Below are 21,653 nucleotides of genomic sequence, written 5' to 3' on the forward strand. Positions count from 1 at the left end.
GGTTAAGTTTATTCCAAGGTATTTGATTGTTTTTGTAGCTATTGTGAATGGGATTGATCTTAGAAGTTCTTCCTCAGCTGTGGCATTGCCTGTGTATACAAAGGCTGTTGATTTTTTTTTTTTTTGACAGGCAGAGTGGACAGAGAGAGAGAGAGAGACAGAGAGAAAGGTCTTCCTTTTGCCGTTGATTCACCCTCCAATGGCCGCCGCAGTAGCGCGCTGCGGCCGGCGCACCGCGCTGATCCGATGGCAGGAGCCAGGTGCTTCTCCTGGTCTCCCATGGGGTGCAGGGCCCAAGCACTTGGGCCATCCTCCACTGCACTCCCTGGCCACAGCAGAGAGCTGGCCTGGAAGAGGGGCAACCGGGACAGGATCGGTGCCCCGACCGGGACTAGAACCTGGTGTGCCGGCGCCGCAAGGCGGAGGATTAGCCTAGTGAGCCGCGGCGCCGGCATAAGGCTGTTGATTTTTGTGGATTGATTTTATATCCTGCTACTTTGCCAAACTCTTCGATGAGTTCTAGCAGTCTCTTAGTAGAGTTCTTTGGGGCCCCTAAATAAAGAATCATATCATCTGCAAAGAGGGATAGTTTGAGTTCGTCCTTCCCGATTTGTATCCCTTTAATTTCTTTTTCTTGCCTAATACCTCTGGCTAAGACTTCCAGAACTATGTTGAATAGCAGTGGTGAGAGTGGGCATCCCTGTCTGGTACCAGATCTCAGCAGAAATGCTTCCAACTTTTCCCCATTCAAGGATGTTGGCCGTGGGTTTTTCATATATTGCTTTGATTGTATTGAGGAATGTTCCTTCCATACCCAGTTTGCTTAGAATTTTCATCATGAAAGGGTGTTGTATTTTATCAAATGCTTTCTCTGCGTCTATTGAGAGAATCATATGGTTTTTCTCCTGCAGTCTGTTAATGTAGTGTATTACGTTGATTGTTTTGCGGACGTTGAACCATCCTTGCATACCAGGGATAAATCCCACTTGGTCTGGATGGATGATCTTTCTGATGTGTTGTTGCATTCTATTGGCCAGAATTTTATTGAATTTTTTGCGTCTATGTTCATCAGGGATATTGGTCTGTAATTCTCTTTCAATGCTGCATCTTTTTCCGGCTTAGGAATTAAGGTGATGCTGGCTTCATAGAAAGAATTTGGGAGGATTCCCTCTTTTTCGATTGTTCTGAATAGTTTGAGAAGAATTGGAGTTAGTTCTTCTCTAAATGTCTAGTAGAACTCAGCAGTGAATCCATCTGGTCCTGGGCTTTTCTTTGTTGGGAGGGCCTTTATTACTGTTTCAATTTCTGTGTCAGTTATGGGTCTGTTTAGGTTTTCTATGTCTTCCTGGCTCAATTTAGGTAGGTTGTATGTGTCCAAGAATCTGTCCATTTCTGATAGATTTCCCTGTTTGCTGGCATACAAGTCTTTGTAGTAATTTCTGATGATTCTTTTTATTTCTGTGGTGTCTGTTGTTATGTTTCCTTTTTCATCTCTTTTCCTATTGATTTGGGTCTTTTCTCTTCTTTTTTTAGTTAGTAGGGCAAATGGGGTGTCATTTTGTTTATTTTTTCAAAAAACCAGCTCCTCGTTTGGCTGATTTTTTGTAATGTTTTTTTGGATTCAATCCTGTTGATTTCTTCTTTAATTTTAATTATTTCCCTTCTTCTACTGGGTTTGGGTTTGGTTTGCTGCAGATTTTCTAGATCCTTGAGATGACTTGAAAGCTCATCTATTTGGTGCCTCTCTAATTTCTTGATGTAGGCACCTATTGATATAAATTTTCCTCTTAACACTGCTTTTGTTGTATCCCATAGGTTTTGGTATGTTGTGCTGTTATCCTCATTTACTTCCAGAAAATTTTTGATTTCTCTTTTAATTTCTTCTATGACCCATTGTTCATTCAGGAGCATGTTGTTCAATCTCCATGTGTTTGCACGTGCTCTTGGGATTCCCGAGTTGTTAATTTCCAATTTCATTCCTTTGTGGTCTGAGAAGCTGCATGGTATGATTCTAATTCTCTTGAATTTGCTGAGGCTTGCTTTATGGCCTAGTATGTGGTCAATCCTAGAGAAGGTTCCATGTACCGCTGAGAAGAATGCAAATGCTTTATGTGTAGGATGAAAAGTTCTGTAGATATCTGTTAGATCCATTTGGGCTATAGTGTTATTTAAATCTGCTGTCTCCTTGTTGATCTTCTGTCCTGTTGATCTGTCTATCTCTGAGAGTGGAGTATTGAAGTCCCCCAGTACTATTGTATTGGGGTCTAAGTCTCCCTTTAAGTCCCTTAACAAGTCTTTTAAATAAGCTGGTGCCCTGTGATTAGGTGCATATACATTGATAATCGTTATATCTTTCTGTTGAATGGATCCCTTAATCATTAAATAGTGCCCCTCTTTGTCTCTCCTGACAGTTTTTGTGGTAAAGTTTATGTTGTCCGATATTAAGATGGCTACGCCCGCTCTTTTTTCATTTCTGTTGGCATGGTATATCTTTTTCCAGCCTTTCACTTTCAGTCTGTATGGATCATTGTTGGAAAGATGAGTTTCTTGTAAGCAGCAAAAAGATGGGTTTTGTTCCTTAACCCAATCAGCCAATCGGTGTCTTTTAACTGGACAGTTCAAGCCATTAACATTCAATGTGACTATTGAGAAGGAGTAACTTTGCCCTGCCATTTGCCAAAGATATTTTCTAATATATGGTTTGAGATTCCTGTGATCTTTTGGTGTGAGGTTTCCTTCCTTTACCTTCTTTCATATTGGTGACCGTGTTTCTGTGTTTCTGTATGTAACACATCTTTAAGCATCTTTTGCTGGGCTGGACGAGTGGCGACAAATTCTTTATGAAGATGAAGAGATAGAGGAAATGCAAGAAGCAGATCTCAAAAAATTGATAAGAACATTAAGAAGTTCTCAAAAACAAATTCTTGAACTACAGAAATCCTTAATGGACAAGATAGAAAATCTCTCACGTGAAAATGAAATAGTAAGGAGGAATCAAAATGAAATGAAACAACTAGTAGAACAGGAAATAGTGAAAGGTCTTTATTTCGCCTTCATTCACAAATGAGAGCTTTGCAGGATATAATATTCTGGGCTGGCAGTTTTTCTCTCTTAGTACCTGGGCTATATCTCGCCATTCTCTCCTGGCTTGTAGGGTTTCTGATGAGAAGTCAGCTGTAAGTCTAATTGGAGATCTCTGAGAGTAATCTGACGTTTCTCTCTTGCACATTTTAGGATCTTTTCTTTGTATTTCACTGTGGTGAGTTTGATTACAACATGTCGTGGTGAGGATCTCTTTTGATCATGTTTATTAGGGGTTCTATGAGCTTCCTGTACTAGGATGTCTCTGTCCTTCTCCAAACCTGGGAAATTTTCTGCTAGTATCTCACTAAAAAGGCCTTCTAATCCTTTCTCCCTTTCCATGCCTTCAGGAACTCCTAGAACCCGAATGTTGGGTTTTTTAATAGTATCCTGTAGATTCCTGACAGTATTTTTTAGATTTCTGATTTCTTCTTCTTTTCTTTGATTTGCCTGTTTCCTTTCCTGTTCTCTGTCTTCTAATTCTGATATTCTCTCTTCTGCTTCGCCCATTCTGTTTTTAAGGCTCTCTAATGTGTTTGCCATTTGATCTATTGAGTTCTTCATTTCATTGTGTTTTTTTGTCACTATCTCAGTTTCCTGTTCTACTAGTTGTTTCATCTCATTTTGATTCCTCCTTACTATTTCATTTTCACGTGAGAGATTTTCTATCTTGTCCATTAAGGATTTCTGTAGTTCAAGAATTTGTTTTTGAGAACTTCTTAATGTTCTTATCAATTTTTTGAGATCTGCTTCTTGCATTTCCTCTATCTCTTCATCTTCATAATCTTGCATTGGCGTGCCTTGTTCACTTGGGGGCGTCATAGTGTCTTCCTTGCTGTTGTTACCTCGGCTTCTATGTTTGTTTTTTGGCATATTGGAGATAATTTATGTTTTGTTTTTTTTTTTTTTTTTTTTTTTTTTTTTTTTGCTGTGGTGTTTTTTTTCTCGTTATACTATGCCTCTAAGTGAGCTGTCTGCTTTGTTGGATCCTTAGGGGCTGTGATGGGTGTGGCCAAAGAGCTATGCTTGATTCTTCAGGTTTAAGGCTGTGCAAAGAGCGTCCCAGATTGCTCACTCCCTTGCTCCTTGCTGGCTTGCTTTCTCTTTTTTTTTTTTTTTTTTGACTCAGTTGGGAGTGGAGTTGAGGGTAGTTGAAATCTGGCCTCTGTGAGTATTCGTTTGATCTACCCCTGGGACCACACACAGAGTTTATGCAGCCCTCAATGTGTTCTCCAGTTTCGCTAAAGTTACTGAGTTTGGCTGTGCTTTACATATGTAAAATCGCGGTGCTGTTTGTTTTGCTTGGTGAGTGAAGGGAGAGGCCTCTGTTCCCCCCACTCCCCAATGTCTCGGGTTTCTGAGGTCTTTGTCTTACCCTCCTCCATTCCCGCGCTGGCGAGATTCTGTGGCTCTGGCTCATCTCCCACCGCTCGGCTCGTCTCGGTTGGTTTTCCATGCGGTGGGCTCCCTGTAAGTCCTCTGTGTCACATCCACAAGATCCGGAAGCGTTTCCTCTGCAGTTTTTTTCTTGAGTCTTTTCCTGAGGCTACAGTAATTCCACTTTTATGAAACTTTATTTTCCCAAACTAAGGCGCACGTCCTCACTATCTGCCATCTTGGCTCCGCCTCTATGTAACCCATTTCTAATTACCAATCTGTGTTGAAATATTGTAAGTTACAACATGAGTGAAACACATTAACTGTACAAACTTTCATGAAATTTGTAGGAATCATCAACTGTATTTACCATCATATTTTAATTAAAAAGTCTGAGCTTCATTAATTAGGCTTAGGAAATTTTACTACATTTGTCTTTATGTGGATTCTGGTGTCACTCATCAATTTAATTAGTTTGAATGAGGACTCTGTGTGTATGCACACACATACATTAGAGTAAAATATAACAATATTTTATTCAACAACAGCATTTATGATTTCATATATAGATTCCACAGATTATAATGGAATTGAAAAATTCCCATCATCTAGTGGCAATGTAATGTTGTAATACATTAGTATTGCCTTTTGTGGTGATGCTGGTGTAAACAGTGCATATAAAGATATTGCACACACAATTATGCACAGCACGTAATAATTAATAGTGATGATAAACTGCTATATTGCTGGTTATTAATGCACTATAGTATACTTGTCATTCTTTAGAGTGTACTTCTACTTGTTAAATTTTCTTTTTAAAGTTTACTGTAGGAGAGCAGCAAGATGGCAGGATAGGAAGGGAGCACACTGATAGTCTGGGGAGAGACAGTTTAATAAAAGTGGAGATACTGCAGTTTCAAGGAAGAGTAGGGGCAGAAACAACAGAGGAAACTCTTCTAGAACTAGTGATTCACAGTGGACCTGCGTGGAGAGCATGGGAGCCCAAGTTCAGGACACCAGCGGCAGACTCAACACACCAACGCTGGAACGTGAGCTGTGCGGAATTACTTCCCTCTTGAATAAAAAAAAAAAGAAAGAAAGAAAGAAAAATATACAGAGAGAGAGATTTACCACACCTAACCTGGGAGTGTCACATTTGGCACACCCTCAACCCTGAGGAACCAAACAGAGCTCTCAGGCCACACCCATCTCAAGCCTCTAAGGCTCCATCGAAAGCAGACAGTCCACTTAATCTAGAGTCATAGTATAAGAAGAAAACACACCACAGTGAAGAAACCAAAGAATATCTCCAATATGCCAAACAACAAACGCAAAAGCCAGGGTAACAAGAACAAGGAAGACACTATGATGCCCCAAATGAAAAAGACACCCCAATTCAAGATTATGAAGATGATGAGATCGAAGAAATGCAAGAAGCGGATCTCAAAAAATTGATAAGAACACTAAGAAGTTCTCAAAAACAAATTCTTGAACTACAGAAATCCTTCATGGACAAGATAGAAAATCTCTCTCGTGAAAATGAAATAGTAAGGAGGAATCAAAATGAGATGAAACAACTAGTAGAACAAGAAACTGTGACAGTGACGAGAAATCATAATGAAATGAAGAATTCAGTAGATCAAATGACAAACACATTAGAGAGCCTTAAAAACAGAATGGGTGAAGCAGAAGAGAGAATATCGGACTTAGAAGACAGAGAACAGGAAAGTATACAGTCAAACCAAAGAAAAGAAGAGGAAATTAGAAATCTAAAAAATATTGTTGGGAATCTACAGGATACTATACAAAAACCAACATTTAGGTTCTAGGAGTTCCTGAAAGCATGGAGAGGGAGAAAGGATTAGAAGGCCTTTTTAGTGAGATACTTGCAGAGAAATTCCCGGGTCTGGAGAAGGACAGAGACATCCTAGTACAGGAAACTCATAGAACCCCTAGTAAACATGATCAAAAGAGATCCTCACCACGACATGTTGTAATCAAACTCACCACAGTGAAACATAAAGAAAAGATTCTAAAATGTGCAAGAGAGAAACGTCAGATTACTTTCAGAGGATCTCCAATTAGACTCACAGCTGACTTCTCATCAGAAACCCTACAAGCTAGAAGGGAATGGCAAGACATAGCCCAGGTACTAAGAGAGAAAAACTGCCAGCCCAGAATACTATATCCTGTAAAGCTCTCATTTGTGAATGAAGGCGAAATAAAGACTTTTCATAGCAAACAGAAATTGAAAGAATTTGTCGCCACTCGTCCAGCCCTGCAAAAGATGCTTAAAGATGTGTTACACACAGAAACACAGAAACATGGTCATCAATATGAAAGAAGGTAAAGGAAGGAAACCTCACAGCAAAAGATCACAGGAAGCTCAAGTTCTCTTTGACATAGAATTAAACTCTGATTCTCTGTTAAAGCAATGTATTAAAGTAATCTATTATGATCTTTTGATGTCTGTTAAATTCTAATTGTTCAAAAACAGATGAATTTTTATTAAGAGCTATGGGTTATTTAAATATGTGCTTATTTTCAAAGATTTGAATAATCACCTTGTAACAATGATCAAATTTGGTCTATATTATGTCATGATTTTAAGGAATCTTATTTCAACCAGATATTTTGGATTTTGAGCCTTCTTGGCATTCTTGACAGGCATTCAAAAAATCAAAGTTCCAAACAATCTGGTCTCTAAAATTTCCAGTAAATCTTGGACTTTGGTTTTTCCAGTCTGGGCCCAACTGAAAAAATCGAAGGACCTATGTCTCTCATCTTATAGAGACACCAACTAATTAGTCTATTTGGATTATATTAGAAGTACTGTCAAGATGTGACGTGGTACTAAATTTTAAGTTTCTATAATGGAAAATGCTATTAATACAAATGTTTGAGAATTAAAAAGTCTAATGATCTTGTGTTACTAGACATGATAGTTATCTTAATGAGAAAGCCCCTGAGGCCTAAAGGGTTAAATACTTGTAAAATCCTGCAGGTGCTTTCAAAAATACTGTGAAGTAAGCAAGTGCCTCTTGTTGTTTGATGAGTTTATAATTTTAAACATGGCGACTTAAAGTATTTTGTCATCCACAGTTATATATGATTTGCTGCTCATAAAACTAAAGCGTTGTTGGTTCTGTGTTTAGCTGTCCTCCTATAGGTTCCTATGGACTTTTCCCAGCCACTTCTATTGTATTCAGTACTTTGGGATGGCTCTGTAAACAGATGAAGCCAACAATGTATTAATAGTACCAACTGAAAGTATGGTTAACTGAGGTTACTAAAAACAAAAAGCAATTCAAATCAATTGGCAATCTACAAAAAGAGTTAAAGATTTCAAAAGCTATTATTAAAATTGCTATATTGGTCTACTATGCTGTGTTATATGTGTGTACATATTGTATGTCCACATGGGAAAATTTTATTAAGAATTTTAATTGGCTTATAGATAAGATTGTCCATAAATTTAAGCTGCTAAATTAATCAAAGATACATTTTAATTCGTGTGATCTGAATCTCTGCATCATATGTTTTATACTTGTTGGTAGAAAGAAACTAAAAACATTTTATATGGTTGTGCTTAAGCTTCCTGGTTAAACAAACTACACCATGTTAGATATTTAAGAGGTGTTTCCAAATACATGATTCTTAAAATTTATAGAAGGCATTGGACCTTCTGGTAAATGTTTTCTTAAGTTGTTATCTAATGGTTGAAACTGTTTGCTAAGTATTCATGTGATATTGCTATTGTCAGCAAGCGATCTAGGACTTGCTCCCTCATTTCTCTATTCTAAACCCAACTTGTTCTTTCATTTCTCTATTCTCTTTAAGGTAGGAAACTAATTCTGTTACGAAGGAATCGGTAGGATGCACAATTTAATCTTTAGACCTTATAAAAGACATGGCTAACATTTTTCTGTAATAGCACAGCCAAAATAAGAGCTTAAGTTATAATCTCATAGCTAGATTTACTTCGCCATCAGCGAAGTAAACAGTAAGTAGAAAAAACCTCCCTTTCAGACCAAAGGGAAAGAAAGTTTTAAAGTGAGAATATAATTTTCCTCATGGGCATTGTCTACCTTAGAAAAACTACTACAGAACATGCCTGTGACTATAGACTTGTAATTCAGGCCACCGAAGATTAGAGATGGGACTTGGGCACTCCCTTGACTTGCATCCTCTGGTCTGCTTTAACACAAACCAGGAGGAAAAGAAAGCTCGGCATCAGAAGCAATGGGTGGCAGGCCTATTAATGGCTGATCTGTACAGTGATCTGCCCTCAAGGAGACCCAACAGGCCAGTCCACTGCAGTGGCTTTCAATGTGGTAAGCCTGGGCTTCAGCAGAAGTCAGCTTGTGAAGAGCCCTGGCAGCTCTGCCAAGAGTTGGATCACTGGAAATGGACCTGCCCTGGAGTCGAAGGATGCCCAGGTCAGAGCCACAGATCTTATTGGCTCTAAGCTGAAAAGCCCTTCACTCAGCCCAACTTCCAAAGGGACCACTGCAGCTGAGGGGATGGTCAAGTAGGGTCAGCAACATTGCAGGCAGAACTGTAAATTTCTTGTTAGAGATGCCCCCTGCCTTTACCTGGCCAGCTCTCCTCCCAGCCCAGCCACGTAATGAAAGTCAACAGAGTGCCTTCCCCTAGGAGGTTCACACCTCCCTTAGGATGTACCCCATGTGAAGCAATAGATAGGTCTGGGCCTCTTAACTTATAAGGCCTAAAGCCCACCAGATTATTATCAAGCCCCTTCTGTCAGGTTCTATTTGCCTCTCAATCAGAAAACTTAATTGTAGCTTAGACAGCACCTTTTTTAGCTCCTCTAATAATGACTCTGTCCTTTGTTCTAGACCCTGTCTAGCGCACTTGGGCCTCATTCCTTTGTAATCATAACCTCTACTCTACCACCAATGACTCTACTCCCAACCTGTGTGTACTGATGGTCCTCTTCCCCACTTAATGATGTATAATTGTTCAAACCTGGTTAATGCCACTCTTAGGATCATTGGTTACTATCCTCACCCTGTCTTTTATGACCTTGTCTAAATATGATCAGAGTCGGCGAACTCGGAAGGCTTCCATAGCCTTGGCAACTCATGACGAGAGCCTAGGATGGTTACTGGCGCCATAAACTAGAGTGTCAATTTGTTGGGTCAACAACAGGAGCCACTGTGCACTTGCTCCTCATGTGGCATCTCTGTCCTTAATGTGCTGTACATTGTGATTTAATGCTATAACTAGTGCTCAAACAGTATGTTTCACTTTGTGTTTCTATGTGGGTGCAAACTGTTGAAATCTTTACTTAATATATACTAAATTGATCTTCTGTATATAAAGAGAATTGAAAATGAATCTTGATGTGAATGGGAGAGGAGAGGGAGCGGGGGAGGGAAGGGTTGCGGGTGGGAGGGAAGTTATGGGAGGGGGAAGCCATTGTAATCCATAAGCTGTACATTGGAAATTTATATTCATTAAATAAAAGTTAAAAAAATAAAAAAAAGATTAAAAAAAATAAAGTTTACTGTAAAGCAGTGTGCTGTTTGCCATCACCAGCCTCAGATTCCATGTTTACCAGGTCTCTTGATTGACCTTTACTCTAATCTCTAGGTTTGTGTAAATATACTCTGACATTTGCACAGGGACAAAATTGCCTAACAACACAGTTGTAAAATGTATCACCATTATAGGGACACATGACTCTATGTATGTGTACCCACATGATCATATACACACATACATGCATTCTAATTATATCACAGTGTTAGTATTCTGAAGGACCTAAATAACTTACTGTTGTAGTTTTTATAGCTGTTGCAGGTGAGAAAGTGAGATTAAGAAGTTGAAATTAAGAAATTTATCTTTAATTAAAAAAATAATTCCAGGAAAGTTGGCCCAACCAATGCCCCAACTATGAATGGATTCTCTTTTCAGGAGACAATAGTTCTCAGTGTCACCCACAATCTTATAATTCCAAACACCCTTTCAGGCCATACATGAGGTCAATGCTAGTTCTATAAGAAATAAAAATTGCTATTGGCCCTTTTCTGTTTGCTGACATTTACACATGCAATAAATATGCAATTGTGAAGAAGTCAAGTAAGTAGCTCCAGTATATGTGTGTGTGTGTGTGTGTTTATAAATCAGTTTCATTAAGAATGAAAGTAGTACAAATACTTTTTATAAAATCTGTTGAAGCACAGTAATCATTATTTTCACAAAATCGCAGCCCCTCAGTACATGTTGTTGTCACATTTTGTGTAATTACATGGAACTGAAACATAAAGCACTTCTATTTCATATTAAAGGATAATGATTTTCTCTAGAAAAAGCAAATATGCAATTGTTTGAACTGAAAGCTGAATTGGTCTACTTTTTAGTGAAAAGGAACACAATTGAAGGAATTATTGATAGACTTAATTATAGTTACTCATATTTGATTACATGATATTTGGTATTCTCAAACATGAGTAAAATAAATTTAACACTTTAAGGAATACAACAATTGTATTGGTTTCCAGTCATAAAATTCGAGCTTTGAAGCAAAATTTTGAGTTTTTAAAGCATATACCCACCACACTGAGTTTTATATGATCCTGAAACTTAAAGATTTGCTTTGGTAGAGCTACTGATAAATTTGATTTGTTTTCAGATGTTGTATAATGAAGTATGTCAACATGTGAAGCATTGCATAATTCAGTAAATAATATTTATCAAATAAATAATGTTAGATAAAATCAAACATGAGTATAAGATCCAATGAATTTTAATGTATTAGTGTGTGATGTTTATTGCTAAGGTTACAGATCCCACATTGTGACTAACATTTAGGAAACAACTAATTGAATTTGTTGTAGTATCATGGTACGTGTACCCCAGATCATCTTTCCCTAAAACTCATGCAGGTATTTCTTCGTTGATGTGTTGATGTTAAGGGTTAATGGGTGAAGGGTGGAGACTTGATCTAATTGTGGTGGCTGGGAGGTAGATCCAGTGAGAGGCCTTTGTGTCCTTAGGAGTGCGCCCTGAGAAACTGGTTCTCTGGAGAGGTTTGATCACTTAGTTCTAGTTCAGTCTATGTTCTCTTCCTTTCTGGCTCACTGTGTGATCCTAGTGCCTCCTCAGCATCAGTGACCAGGCTCCATCAGATGCCAGACTAGAGCCCACCCAATCCTGTGACCTTGAACTGTGAGCTGAAATAAACCCTTTTCTTTTCCAAAAAAGCTCCACCCATGATTTTTAGTTAAAGTAATAAAAGGTGGACTAATACATATCAACTAACAATTTCCGTGATTTGAAAAGGCTAGTAAAATGCTCATATTTCTCCCTTTCCATTTAGACATCTGAGTGAGGTTGGATTAAAAAATGTACTGAATCTATCTGAATTCAGCAGCAGATAATAGAATTTATCTGTCTACTCACCGATGTACTGAATTTTGAAAAAAATGTGATATTCAATAACTTTTTTTGAGAATACAGTGATTTTTTCATATAAATATTCTGTTTATTTAGGTATTTAATAGTATACTATTTTGAGATAATTATAAATTTATAATAATTATAAATTATTTTAAGATAAATTATAAAATGCAGATTTTAAATGTTTCTCTATTTCAGTTTCTAACATGGATAATAACCCAAACATACAAGAACTATTCTGAGGTTTTGATATTCATGACTCTTAAAGAATCTTGAGACCAAAAAGATTTGAAAACTGCCTCATAGACTGACCTCCATTCTGTAAGAGAAAAATGAATCCAATAATATCCTCATGGAAAATAAGTATATAGCAGGGTTGTAACATACTCCTTTTGTTATAACTGCACTGCAGAATCAATAGGACTTTTAGCTCTTTGAGTAAAAGAGAGTGAGGAAGTCAAAGAATAAGAAACTTTCTAAGAAAAGTTCAAGAAAATTCTTTTATAGCTTCAGACACCCATCGCTACCCTTGGGAATTAGTGAAAGGAGATTATAACATTAATTAATACTAGTAACTGTTCATTGTATAAATAAAATGCCTTCAGAATAAGTTTTAACGGAAGAGATAGGAGAAAATGATTTTGATAGTTGTCATGCCGGGCACTGAGGTGTGCAAACAAATCACAGGAACATGTGGTTTATTTATATAACAGCTGATGAGATAAAACCAGCGGTGAACAAAACTCCTTTCATAGTGTTAGAGTGAATCATTAAACCTGAACCCACCCTGCTGGCATTTCTAATAGTGAGAGAAATAAAACACAAAATAGAGAAGAATATATAAGGTAAGCACTAAAAATGTTCAGTGTTTTTGGAAATAGCCTCTGTAATGAAGTTGTCAATATCAAATGTACTTGCTTAATGTAATCATAGAAACTTTTGAAGAATTATAAAATTATTAAGTAATAGAAGTAGCCTATGCAAAGTTTTCCTCTGTGTTTGGGGAGAGGTGTGCTAATTTCAAAAACAGATTTCCTCATTAAAATTTTTTTGGAAAACAAAGCCAAGCAAGAAAAATTCATATGATAATATAATGGCTGTCAGTCTTGGTTCAAACTCTTTTTTTAAAGATGGCACTGTGTAACTCAGAAAGATTTATTGAAATGGTCAAATTCACTATCTGGCTTCCACTCGGCCCAAGGTAAATTCAAATTTACATAAATATAGTTGTAAATAAAAACTATAACTGTAGACTTTTTCATCACAGTTAACATTTGTCGTTGAAGAATAGTAATTATAGTGAGTGATGAATCCTTACTATGGCATTGGTGATAAAATAATGTCCTTATTACAGAGGCATTGCTTCAGAATTCTTCAGTTGATGAATCTGACTTCTGACCTTTGTTTTTTAATTTAAATTCCCATTTGCCATCGTTCCTCCTTTCTCAAAATAAATTTCAAATTCAGGAACTCTAAAAGTGATGCCAGATATCATAATGAATTTTTCTGTTTTAATAATATAAATTTCACCAATAGAAAAAATAGGAAAAAACTGAAAACCTTAAGAAAATATTCAGGAGACACTCAGACTGAACATCTGAAGGGTGTTTATGTTCTAGGTATTATAATAATAAAAGGAATAACATTATAATGGACATTATAATGAACTCCCTGCCTTCAAGTGCCTACATACAGCAGAAGCGAATGAAATGATAATTACAGTATAATATACAATATAATAGCAACCATGAAATACAGAAGCTATATTGCTAGTTTAATGTAAAGTAGTGATAGAAGAACATTTGCTTTCAAACTGATCTTGAAAAACTGAAAATATTCAGTTAGTAAAACAACTTTATCTGCTGAAGAAAAGGACTGGGAAAAATGATATTTTCCCTCAACCTTGTAATATATAACAGGACAGTCAATAAAAATAATAAGTTAATCAAAAGTCAGTGACAACCTGAAGAAAAAAATGATACTAAGATAATTCCAGTATAAACAGCTCTGGTAAAATCAATGGTAGAAGAGGAATTATGGAATCTAATACATTAGGCATTTTAACAAATTAGAATTTTGGAGATTCTGGGTGAATTAATTTTGTGAGTGTGAACTGTATCTTACTTTTGCTGATTCTGAATTTCTCTCACCCTGATTTCATACCTGATTTTAGAGTCTGACCAGAACATTCATCAAGAGCTGTGAATCAGGTCATTTGTTCTGTATCATTCATTTTGTATAGAAATTATTTTAAAGCAAATTAAAGCATTAACTTAATCAGGATTAGCAACCATTATTTGATCAGGTCCATCTTTCACAGTACTGTAATACAATCAAGTTGCTTGGAACTGTGTAAAATATATAAAGGCAAAACACAGTCTTGTCCTCAGGGTATTTATAGTACCTTTGTAACAATTAATAGCTGTTTAAAAATAATTTTGAAGTGATGTATGACCATATGGAATTAAATACAAAGTGTGTAGCCTGGGTAATTTGTATTATGTATTACAAGGAAGAAAGCACATTTTTTAAAGATTTTTTACTTATTTATGTATTTGAAAGGCAGAGTGTGTGTGTGTGTGTGTGTGTTTATGAGAGAGAGAGAGGGAGAGAGAGAGGGAAGGAGGAGGGAGGGTGGGGGGAGGAAGAGAGAGAGAGAAAGAGAATCTTCCATCTGTTAGTTTACTCCCCAAACATCCTCAGCCAGGGCTGGGCCAGGTTGAAGACAGGAGCAAGGTATGCCACCTGGGTCTCCCACATGGGTGGAAGGGACCCGAGCACTTGGGCCATCATCCACTGATTTCTCAGGCACATTATCAGGAAGCAAGATAGGAAGTGTAGCAACTGGGATTCAAATGGGCACTCTCATATGGTATGACAGCATTGAAAGGATTGCTTAATCCACTGTGCCACAATGTCTGTCCCTTCTGACGTCAAAGATGTGGGTTAGATTCTGTCTTCATCATTTCCAGAGAGAATTCTCTGATTTTCAGTTTTCCACCACAAAGAGGACATGTTTCCTTTTGCTCAACCTGTCTCACATAACTTCTCTATGATTGAATGCTAAAGCATATGAACTGAAAAGCAGTATATGAGAATAAATGGGCATCTATATCTTAGGATTCTTGACTGGAGAGCTATGGTGAGTCAGAAAAAAAAATACAGGAAAGCTCAGTGGAAATGTAAACAAGTCATATTCTATTATATAATAATACATGTTTGGGAAATTTCTTGGAAACTATAGTATTTTATTTTTTATGTTTTATAACTTTTTATTTCAAGTGAATTCCCATTTTAACTCTGTTGGTATTTGCATATTGTATATTGTGATGTCAGTGTGATGTAAATAAACACAGGAAAGAAACCTGCTTCACTGTGAAAGATGTACTTACATTTCTATCATAAAATTGTTAGAATTCCTCAGAATATTGTACAGTATTCTATCATTTAAATGTTTTTTCATTTTTCTTAGCATAATCAAGAATGCTTTAAGAGTAAACCAAAACACTGTACCCTTATCAAGAGAATATAATCTTATTTTTCAGTGTCTGTATTCAAACTGCATTTATAATAACAAATATTTTCTTAATCATCATTGTAGTGTAAAGTGTAGTGTACTACTTTAATTTGAAAAATTTTCATGTTTTACAGAGATTTTGTACTATTACATTTAATGACAACATAAGATTCCAGTTATCTAATGCAACATTACTTGCTTAAGCATTTCACAGAAGCTAGATGAAAAGATTGCTCCAAAAGTTTCACTTCTGGAAATCACTCCTAGTTAAAATATTTATTATGCATCTTTCCACTTCATTAGTTTGTTTTCTTATAAATTTTTAAGTTGAGTTCATTTAATTAAAGCACACAGACATTTTATGTAATGCTAGAGTAATTTTACTACCATCACATACAGTACTCTACAACATTCCTCAAAATCTCATTAATATTTTATTTTATAATTATAAAAATTCTCATAGGTTATTAAGAATAAAATATGTTGTCCCCTTTTTGGAATTTTTTGCTAATATCAATATAAGTATTTCTTCTATTTTTCATGACTAATTAGATTTTGTGTGATATGAGTTTTTGGCTCATATCATTTTATTATTTTAAGTACTAGTTGAAAGATACTATGTTTTGCCCAATTTATGGGTGTCTCTTTACTTTTCTCTGTTTCTTCTTTCCTTTACTTTCATTTTTGATATTTTTCTTTTTTCTTCCTTCCAATATGCTCCCTTTCTCACTCCCTTTCTAATTTTAAGTGAAAAATATATGAATAATTGAGATTCATATTTTAAAATATATGCAGTTTTTAAAAGTATTCTATAAGCATTTTTATACTCATATAATTAGTATGTAAATATCTAAGGAGGAAAGTAGAGAATTCTAATAAACAACCTTAAATGCCTTAGAGTAAATAATTGAGAAAGAAAAATATAAGAAATTTTCACAATGTAAAATAATTAATTAGAATGATTCACTACAATATCTACTTCCTTTTTAAAGATTTATTTATTTTATTTGGAAGAGTTACAGAGAGAGGGACAGACAGAGAGAGAGAGGGAAACCTACTACTCTCTGGTTCACTCCCCAAATGACCAAAATATCCAGAGGTAGGCCAGGAGCCATCAGTTTTTTCCAGGTCGATGGGCCATCTTCTACTGCTTTCCCATGTGCATTGACAGGGAGTTGGATCAGCCAGTGTACCAGGCAGTGGCTTATCCCATATATTATGCCAACCCTTACAATGTTTACTTCTTGTAAGTTAAAAGTCTTTTATAGTAAAATAGTATCCAAATTCTTAGTATTAAATAATATAAGCTCTTTACTGAAAAATAAAATTTTTTAATTATACATCTTTAAAAATATTTAGTCTTTTGAGAGGAAAATTGAGTAACATTAGGCTTTTAGTGTTAGTAAATGACTAAATATGTAGTTATTGGGTGGCAATGAGACAGACACACACGCACTCAGAGATATCTCCCATCTGCTGATTCCATCCCCAAATGCCTGCAACACCTGGTGATAGGCCAGGCTGCACCTAGAAACTGGGATCTCAACCTGGGTTTCCCATGTGGGTGTCCAGGGGCCACACTTGAGTCAATGCCTACTGCCTCCCAGGGTTTCACATTCACAGGCAGTCAGAATTGGGAGCAGAGCTAGGATTCAAACTCATGTACTTTGCTATGGGGTGTAGGTGCCCCTGACAGCATATAACGATTTTTCCATTTAAGCCCTTTACAAGATTGATTAAGGTCTTAAGGGCAATGTCTTAATCAACCCTTGTAAAGTCAGTACACAACTGTCAAAACTGAAGGCCAAATAAACCCTCAAAAGCAAAGGTGTGTGGCTCCAGTATATGAGTATTGTAGCTGGCTGATTTCCAGGTGGCTTCACCGTGAGACACAATGGGTTGAATGTTTCAAGATTCAGGATAAAAATTTACTACCATTCGGGTTTAGAATGCTACTGTTTTCAGGACAAGTGGATCCATCTGTCTTGCAGAAACACACAATACCCCTGATTGTTAAGTTGATATTCAATTTAGAAACTTGCCGTTAGTGATATCATGGTCTTCCAGATTGATGGTCTCTGATGGCTAAATCTAGGACAATGACTCCTCACAGGTAGGCCCACATGGAAACTCACATTATAATCAAATGATTACTTGGTAGGCTCTGGTATAGAAAAAGATGAAGACTAATTTGTATATTAAATGACATTTGACAAAGACAATAGGAATCACTGATTTTTATGTTTAAGAGAAGCCTATTATAGGGAATTTTCAACAACATAGTACAGTGGTTTCATTAAGGAAAATGATAGACTTTGTGAAATGTAATGTGTGCTCAATAAATTATAGAAATTTGCTTCCTCCTTGTATGGATTCTCACATATTGAGTGCTGGTTTTCATGAATGATATCTGAGACAGAATTCTCAGAAACCCTGTTTTCCAAATGAATTTTTTTCTGGTAGTTGGTTATCTCCTTCTTTTTTCATTTATATAAAGGAAACAAATTTCATGTATTTCATATGTACAGTTTTAAGAGCATAATGATACTTCCCAGCCTTCTCTACCTCCCCTTCCTTTCACTCTACCTCCTACTTATGTTCCTATCTTAATTTTTACAATGACGTACTTTAAATTTACTTTATAATAACAAGCTTAACCCTCCATTAGTAAAGAACTCACCAAGTAATAAGGACAAAATGACTGTTCCCAAGAGTATAGACTAGGGCTATCAACAATAATCAAATTTGAAAATGTCACTTTTGTTCATATATATTAGATTGTTGGACTCTGTATATTAGCTATCACAAATAAGGGAAATATATCATATTTTGGGGACTGGCTCATTTTATCAAGCATAATGGTCTCCAGTTATATCCATTTTGTTGCAAAATAAAGGATTACATTCTTTTTATGGTTGAGTGGTCTCCAATAGAGTATATATACCATATTTTCTTTATCTAGTCATCTTTTAATGGACATCAGGGTAAATCCCATATCTTAGGTAATGTGAGCTGAACTGCTATAAACATGGGGATACAGATCATTTTTTCGTATACTGATTTCATTTCCTTTGGGTAAATTCCCAGGAGTGGAATGGCTAGGTCAATTATAGATCTATTTTCACGTTTCAGAGGAATCTCTGTACAGTCTTCCATAATGGTTGTACTAGTCTACATTCCCAACAACAGTGTATTAAGGTAAATTTTCCCCCAAATCCTCACCAGTATTTGTTATTTTTTGATTTTTAGATAAGAACCATTATAAATGGGGTGAGATGTAACTTCATTGTGTTTTTTTTTCCCCTAATAGCTAGTGATCCTGAGCATTTTTTCATGTGTGTGTTGGCCATTTGTATTCCATCCTTTGAAAAATGACTGTTCATAACCTTAGCCTATTAATTGGATTGCTTGTTTTGTTATTGTTTGGTTTATTGAGCTCCTTATATATTTTAGATATTAATCCTTTATCAGGTGGAGAGTTTGCAAATATTTTTCACCCATTCTGTCAGTTGCCTGTTTCTTTGTTGTGTTTTTTCTTTGCTGCACAGAAGATTCTTAGTTTGAGGTAATCCCACTTGTCTATATTTGTCTTTATCATGTGAACTACTGGGGTTTTACACAAGAAGTTTTTGACTATGTCAATGTCTTGCAGTATTTCTCCTATGTTTTCCTCTAGCAATTTTATAATTTCAGGTCTTAGATTTAGATCCATGGCCCATTGTGAGTTGATTTTTGTATAGGGTATACAGTCTTGTTTCATATGTCTGCATGCACACAGCCAATTTTCCCAACACCATCTGTTGAACAGAATGCTTATATCCTGGGATTAATTTCAGGTCTTTGTTTATGGTTATTTGGATGTAGATGTGTGGATTATTTTCAGAGTCTATAATCTGTTCCACTGGTCTACATGTCTAATTTTGGGCCAGTGTCACACTGTATTGATTATAAGAGCCTTGTAGTATTTCTTGAATTTTTATATGTTGATGCCCTCAGCTTTATTTTTATTGTTTAAGATTGATTTAACTATTCCGGATCTCTTGTGGTTCCATATAAGTTTTAGGATCTTTTTTTCCAGATATGTGAACATCTTTGGCATTTTGATTGGGATCACATTTAATCTGTAAATTGCTTGTTAGTATGGAGATTTTGGTTATATTAATTTTTATAATCTTGAAAATTGAAGTTGTGAACATGGAAGGTTTTTACATTTTTTGTGTGTCTTCTATTTCTTTCTGTAATGTTTTGGAATTTTCATTGCAATTATCTTTCACATTTTAATTAAAATTGTCCCAAGTTATTTAAATTTTTTGTAGGTTTTGTGAATGGGACTGATCTGACAAGTCCTCTCTCACCATGGTATTCTTTGTGTATACAAAGGCAGTTGACTTTTGTGTGTTGATTTTATATCCTCGACTTTACTGAACTCTTTTATGAGTTCCAATAGTCTCCAAGTGGAATATTTTGGTTCTCCTACATATAGAATCATGTTATCAGCAAACAGGGATAATTTGACTTCTTCCTTTTCCATTTGTATCCTGTGGTTTCATTTTCTTGATTAAAGGCTCTCACTAAAACTTCTAAAGGTATATTGAATAGTGATGGTGACAGTGGGCATCTGTCTGGTTGTGGTAGTTAGTGGAAATATTTTCAGCTTTTCCCCATTCAGCATGATGCTGGTTGTAGGTTTCCCATCTATCATATTGATTGTGTTGAAGTATGTTCCTGCTATACCAAGTTTGCTCAAGGTCTTTATAATGAAATGATACTGTATCTTTGAAAATGCTTTCTCTGTATCTATTGAGATAATATTTTTTATTCTTCAATCTGTTAATGTGATGTATCACATTTACTGATTTGCGAATGCTAACTATCCCTGTATACCATGCATAAATCCCATTTAGTCCAGGTGAATGATTTTTCTGATGTGTTGTTGGATTTGATTAGCTAGAATTTCTTGAGGATTTTTACATTTATTTTTATCAGATATATTACTCTATAGTTCTCTCTTGTGTTGTATCTTTCCTGGATTTGGAATTAGCATGATGCTGACCTAATAGAAGGAATTTGGAACAATTCCCTCTCTTTTGATTGTTTTGAATGGTTTGAGAGTAATTGGAATTGGTTGATTAAAAATTTGGTAGATGGAGCCGGCCTGTGGTACAGTGGGTTAACCCACTGACTGCAGTACCAGCATCACATATGGACACTGGTTCATGTCCCACCTACTCTACTTCCTCCAGCTCCCTGTTAATGCACCTGGGAGAGCAGAGGAAGATGGCCCAAGTCCTGGGGCCCCTATACCCATGTGGTGAATCTGGAAACTTCAAGTCCTGGTTCCTTGCTTCAGCCTGGCACAGCCCCAACCATTGTAGCTATTTGAGGAATAAAACAGGGGATGGGACTTCTCTCTCTGTGTGTCTCTCTCATATTTCTCTAACTCTACCTTTCAAATAAATTAATAAATATTTTTTAAAAAATTTGGTAGAATTCAGCAATGAAAGCATCCAGTCCTGGGTTTTTCTATGTTGGGTGGGTCTTTATTATTGATTCAATTTCTGTCTTGGTTATTGGTCTATTTAGGTTTTCTATGTATTCATGAATCAATTTGGTTAGATGGTATGCATCCAGAAATTATCCATTTTTTTCCGATTTGTTGGCATATAGCTGTTTGTAGTAATTCATGATAATTTTTTATTTTTGTGTTATCTCTTGAAATATCTAATTTTTCATCTCTGACTTTATTAATTTGGATATTCTTCCCCTTTTTTAATTAGTTGTTTCAATGGTGTATCAATTGTTCATTAAAAAAAAGCTCTACATTTCACTGAGCTTTTGTATTGTTTATTTCAATTTTGTTTATTTTTTCTCTAATTTTTATTATTTCTTTCTTCCTACTAATTTTGGGCTTGGTTTGTTCTTAATTTTCTAGATCCTTGAGATACATTGTTAGATCACTCATTTGGTGCCTTGCCAATTTCTTGATGTAGGCGCTAATTGCTGTGAACTTTCCTCTTAACACTGCTTTTGCTGCATCTCATAAGTTTTGAAATGCTGTTTAGTCATTTTCACTCATTTCTAAGATTTTTTTTATTTCTCTTTTGATTTCTTCTATGACTCACTATTCATTCAGGAGTATGTTGCTAAGTCTCCATGTATTTGTATATTTTATAGTGTTTATTAATTTATGACTTCATTCCATTGCGGACAGAAAGATACAAGACATGATTTCATCTTTTCTTGAATTTCTTAA

The 21,653-nt window shown here is 35.9% G+C and overlaps 1 protein-coding gene across 2 annotated transcripts in view; it reads left to right on the forward strand.

Moving 5' to 3' along the window:
- Positions 1 to 12,653: 12,653 nt before the first annotated feature.
- Positions 12,654 to 21,653, forward strand: part of PIK3C2G (phosphatidylinositol-4-phosphate 3-kinase catalytic subunit type 2 gamma) — a 445,304-nt gene continuing 436,304 nt past the window's right edge. For both annotated transcript variants that reach the window (XM_062194891.1, XM_062194892.1), the window contains exon 1: positions 12,654 to 12,728. The gene's annotated coding sequence lies outside the window, so the exon portion shown is untranslated. The remainder of the gene's footprint in view (positions 12,729 to 21,653) is intronic.

The sequence above is a fragment of the Lepus europaeus genome, chromosome 6, assembly GCF_033115175.1.
Source record: "Lepus europaeus isolate LE1 chromosome 6, mLepTim1.pri, whole genome shotgun sequence".
Classification (NCBI taxonomy): Eukaryota; Metazoa; Chordata; class Mammalia; order Lagomorpha; family Leporidae; genus Lepus; species Lepus europaeus.